The 5,954-nt window shown below is 38.6% G+C and overlaps 1 pseudogene across 1 annotated transcript; it reads right to left on the reverse strand.

Moving 5' to 3' along the window:
- Nucleotides 1-2,996: 2,996 nt before the first annotated feature.
- LOC308088264 (4-galactosyl-N-acetylglucosaminide 3-alpha-L-fucosyltransferase 9-like) lies at nucleotides 2,997-3,570 on the reverse strand (annotated as a pseudogene). Its single transcript has one exon. The product of its transcript is annotated as a 4-galactosyl-N-acetylglucosaminide 3-alpha-L-fucosyltransferase 9-like (transcript).
- Between the last annotated feature and the right edge of the window lie 2,384 nt (nucleotides 3,571-5,954).

Here is a 5,954-nt window from a genome sequence, read left to right on the forward strand (position 1 = left end):
GCTGTCTCCTTTATCTGCTTTTGTAGAAATGCTCATATTAAGCCATTTGCAGAGTCTCTACCGTCATACATTAAAGATTCCACAGACTTTATTAATAAGATTTCTAGCCTTAAAAATATCCCTGATGATGCCTTAATATTTACCTTGGATGTGACAAGTGTGTATACTAACATACCACATGATGGAGGCCTAGAGGCATTGAAGTTTTTTCTATTGCATGGAGATGACTCGACAAACCCCCCAAATGATTTTATTATTGAATAGGCAAACCTCGTCATGAAACATAACTATTTCAAGTTTGACAATGAGTTTTATCTTCAGGTTTCAGGCACCAGCATGGGCTCTATTTGCGCCCCTAACTATGCTAATCTATGGGATAGTTTGAGCACACTTTTGTTTCCAACCCGGACATCGACAGCCATTCGAATAAAATTTTAAAATGGTACCGGTACATTGATGATGTCTTTTGTATTTACCAGGGTAATGTGGATGAACTATGTTGTTTTGAGACTGTTGAATAGTTTTGACTGTAATTTACAATTTACAATGGACCACAGCACAGAGAAAGTACATTTTCTAGATATGTGGGTCATGAAAGGCAATGGAGATTTATTCACTACTTTATACAGGAAGGAGACTGATAGAAACACACTCCTTTTGGCCACGAGTTTTCACCCTACACCACTGAAAAGGGGCCTCCCCAAGAGCCAATTTTATAGACTAAGACGGGTTTGTCATTCTACAGAAGATTTTACTGAGAAAGCCTCAGAGATGCGAGATAGCGCCCATGTAATCTACATGATTCAGTGCCCTTGTGGCCTAGCATACTGTATGTTGGCAAAACTACCCGTAAATTAAAACAACGCATCAGTGAGCACAAAAGCTCAATACGCAGGAATGATCGCGAATATCCTGTCGCTATTCGTTTTAATGATGCTAAACATGACATATCCTCTTTTAGATTTCAGGGGATAGAACAGATCAGGGGTGGTGATATAGAACTTCTCCTAAAGAGAAGAGAAGCCTACGGGATCTTCACACTCCAAACACTGGCCCCAAAAGGCTTAAATGATGAATTTGTACTTAAAGGGGAATTTTGGACTAAAGTTTTCTTACCTTTTCTATGACGTTATGATATCTTAGGATGAATGGAACAGTAGAACATTTTCATAACTCCACCCCTGAGCCGCCACAGCTTAAAAGGTGCGCGGATAGGCCTTAGGTTAGATCACATAATTTAATAGCTTTTTTTTTTTTTTTTTTTTGTGAGATCTGATGTTCATAGTGACAGAACACTGTCCCAAATGAAAAAAAAAAAAAAAAAAAAAGAAGTCTCGCTAGACGAGATTGAAATCTCGAGATTTCAATCTCGTCTAGCGAGACTTGTTTTTTTTTTTTTTTTTTTTTTTTGGTTGCATAGTGTTCTGTCACTATGAACGTCAGATCTAAAAAAAAAAAAAAAAAAAAAAAGCTATTAAAATATGTGATCTAACCTAAGGCCTATCCGCGCACCTTTTAAGCTGTGGCGGCTCAGGGGTGGAGTTATGAAAATTTTCTACTGTACCATTCATCCTAAGATATCATAACGTCATAGAAAAGGTAAGAAAACTTTAGTCCAAAATTCTCCTTTAATGTTATGCTGTGATTAGTCATGCGTTATTTGGATGGACTAGCTATGTAATAGACCTGTTGTGCTCGATTGGTTTATTTTTACCTTTATTCTCACTGTGTGTCTTTTTATTATTATTGGGTCCACTAATATGATCTCTTCCTTTATAGATATTGAAGACCTGGACGATGACATGTACAGGCCTTTTCCTCTGCTATTCAGAGCCTTAATTAGTGTTGCCTTGACCCAGAAAAAAATGTATTTTGTGAATGGGATTGGTGTTGCTTTAATATGATGGTGGTGGGAGTGGCTTTAGGTCTGAGATTGCGGGTGCAGCCAATGGGTTGCATGTCCGATGACCTTCACTTGGGAGGTGTAGCCTTTAAAATGTTTGGTGGTTGATGTGTTCTGTATTGTCTGTCCTGATGAAGGTCTAACGACCGAAACGTCGAAATAAAGAGCTACATTTTTTTGCAAGTTCCAGACGGTGTGTGGGTCTCATTCTTTGACTTAACCATCAGAGATCTCCTCCATAATTTATACTTTTTTGACTTACGCACCTGTCGCCAACCCTGGAGGTGAGCATCGGCCTCCTTTACAATTTTTATTTATTTATTCAAATTCTTTGAATATACGTTTTTTTCTCAAATCTTTGTTTCTGGTACAAATGTCTTCTAAATCCTAACAGTTTTATGAAACACACATGTTGTATAATATCAGTGGTTCTCAAACCTTTTCATGTCAAGGACCCCCCAAAATGATTTGTATTTGGCTGTGGACCCCCATCTCAAAGTATTTTGTTCCAGGGACCCCCCAGAAACAAAGATTTGAGTAAAAAAAAATGCTTGCTTTTAAAAATATATACATTGAAAGATTTGCCAAAAAATAATTCAAGATTTTTTTTTAAATAGCAGATCTACAAGCTCTTAGCGCGGTGCCACGCTAAGAGCTTGTAGATCTGCTATTTTTGAATAGCCAAAGTATAAAATAACGGTTAAAGTGGTTAAAATCTAAAAGGACACAGAAGCGTTCCCCGGTCGTAATGGGTTAACCCATTTAGACCCATTCTAAAACAGCTTCTAAATCCTGACCTGTTTTCTGATAAACTTCAAATATTTATTCAAAAATATCAAAAAAATTATGTTGCTAAATACTGTACAATAAAGCAACAGGAACCCTAGAAGGGGTTCCTGTCCTGAAAGGTATATAGTTACGATAAGGGGTTCCCATCCTGAAAGGTATATAGTTACAATAAGGGGTTCCTGTCCTGAAAGGTATATAGTTACAATAAGGGGTTCCTGTCCTGAAAGGTATATAGTTACAATAAGGGGTTCCTGTCCTGAAAGGTATATAGTTACAATAAGGGTTTCCCGCCCAAAATGTGTTGTTAACCCATGCAGTACCATTTAGTGAGATGATGAAACGTCCGATAGCCTTTGTTCATTCTCAGATGCTGACACGATGGACAGACCTGATCTCTGACAAAGACGTGCTGATGGACCTTGTACCTCTCTCTCCACTGGAAGTAGAGCATGTACTCGGTGTGGTTGTTGTCCAGGTAAACCAGCCTCTCCGCCAGCTCCTTCGGGCCGCCGGGCGAAGTCGTCCACGTGAATGAAAGAGTCTCCCGGAACGTGGTCCTCGTAGTTGGCTCTGGAAGGGCCCAGGACCACGGGCACGGCCCCCATCCTCAGAGGATGGTACAGTCTGTCCGTCATGTAGTCCCTGTGGATGGAGTTCTCCCACGACAGGTAGAAGTTGCAGCCGTGCATCACCTTGACGTACTCTTCTGGAGTCACGGCGCGGTCGAAGGCTCTCCCGTAAACTTCTATCTTGACGTGGTTTTTCATCTCCTCGTAGACCTGGACTCTTTTATACTGAGGGTTCCAGTTGCTCACGATCCAGCACACCAGCTGGTCCTTCTCTGGCAGCTTGAAGCTCTCGTCCTCCTGTGTCACCATCACACATTTAAGCAGTGGTGGAAAAAAGTACTCACATGTGTTACTTAAGTAAAAGTATCAATACCTGCAATATAGAAATTCTCTGTTACAAGTAAAAAAGTCCGGAATAAAAGATTTACGTGAGTGAAAGAACAAAAGTACTGGTACAGAAATATACTTAAAGTACAAAAGTAAAAGTATTCATTATGCAGAATGTCCCATTTCACAAGTTTTCAAATGTATACAAATATTTTTGAAAATAGACGATCTACAAGCTCACAATGCGTCGCATCACGACGCATTATGAGCTTGTAGATCTGCTATATTTTCATTTTTTAATTTGATGACCGGTAGCGGTTCCGGTAGGAGACACAAAGAATCTCCTTTAGTGTCTCCTACCGGAACCTCTGCCTACCGGTCCGCTGGTCATCAAATTATTGGCTTAGGAATGTTTTGGGTGAACTATCCCTTTAGTTGTGTGTTTGGCCATTGAACATTATTGGAACATATGAATACAAAATACACTGTATTGAATACAAAATACACCTCTGTTTGCCTTTTAGGCTTCGTAATAAAACACTGCACAGGCTAGACATGACAAGATAGATATGGCTAGATATGACTAGATATGAGCTTGTAGATCTGCTATTTTTGGAAAATCATGAAGATGTGTGCAAATCTTATGTATTTTAAAGCAAACATTTGTAACTCAAATATTGTCTTCTGCACCTGGCTCACTGATAACACACTATCATTACACCTGGCTCACTGATAACACACTATCATTACACCTGGCTCACTGATAACACACTATCATTACACCTGGCTCACTGATAACACACTATCATTACACCTGACTCACTGATAACACACTATCATTACACCTGGCTCACTGATAACACACTATCATTACACCTGACTCACTGATAACACACTATCATTACACCTGGCTCACTGATAACACACTATCATTACACCTGACTCACTGATAACACACTATCATTACACCTGACTCACTGATAACACACTATCATTACACCTGACTCACTGATAACACACTATCATTACACCTGGCTCACTGATAACACACTATCATTACACCTGACTCACTGATAACACACTATCATTACACCTGACTCACTGATAACACACTATCATTACACCTGGCTCACTGATAACACACTATCATTACACCTGACTCACTGATAACACACTATCATTACACCTGTGGGTAAAAACTGAATCCATTATTTTGGGGTCCAGAATAAACCTCTACAAGGCCAAAGAGGGTGACAATGTTATCACAAGGAAAGATGAAATAATGACCTACCTGGGTTCTATCTTAGAGGACAACGTCTCCAGTGGAAAAATGGCAACGAAAATAAAAGTAATGATAAAAGTAAAAACCAAAGAAGACATTTTGTATTCAGGATCTCCTCTATGGTTCAGCAGGAACACACTGAGGACACTAGCAGGAGCACATCCAATGTCATTTTGACTTACTTTAGCACCACAAAGGCATTAAAAACAAAGCTTCAGACCCTCTCTAAACAAACAGGTCAGGTTAGGTTACTACTATAGGCCTCACACCCAGAACTCACCTAACCCCCTGTTCATTATGCTCAGTGGTGTAAAGTTGTAAAGTAAACATCTCAGAGGCTAATATTGTAATTTTACTCCACTACAATTATTTGAAAAAAAGTTACTTTGCAGATATAAATTATGACATTACAAAACATACATTAACCACTTTAGCCCTAATTTATAGGCTATTTGAAAATAGCTGATCTACAAGCTCACAACACGTCGCATCGCGACGTGTTGAGCTTGTAGATCTGCTATTTTCAAACAACTTTTACTTTTGGTACTTTATGTACATTTTGATACCAATACTTTTGCACTTTTACTCAAGTACATTTTTTATTCCGAACTTTTACTTGTAAGAGAGTACTTTTACATTGCAATATTGATACTTTTACTCAAGTAATTTTTTTAATCCAAACTTTTACTTGTAACAGAGTATACTTTTACATTGCAATATTGATACGTTTACTCAAGTAAGACATTTGAGTACTTTTTCCACCCCTGCTCAAAACAAACTGGTCAGGTTACTACTAAGGCCTCACACCCAGAACTCACCTAACTCCTGCTCATGATGCTATAATGATAATGAATTTTATTTGTATACTGTAGCACCTTTCCAAAAAAAGTGCTGAACAGAGCAAGATTAAAACAACAAAGCAAAACAAAAAATAGAAACAGTTTGGTTAAACAAAATAACAACATTAGGGTGTGTACAGTCATATAAAAAACCATTAAGAAAAACACTTAGTGTAGAGGTAGGTTTTCAGTAGTGATTTAAACAGAGGCATGGATGGTGCTTAACCTCAGCTGCACCGGCAGTG

Source organism: Gymnoscopelus braueri (assembly GCF_963280865.1).
Source record: "Gymnoscopelus braueri genome assembly, chromosome: 7".
Lineage (NCBI taxonomy): Eukaryota > Metazoa > Chordata > Actinopteri > Myctophiformes > Myctophidae > Gymnoscopelus > Gymnoscopelus braueri.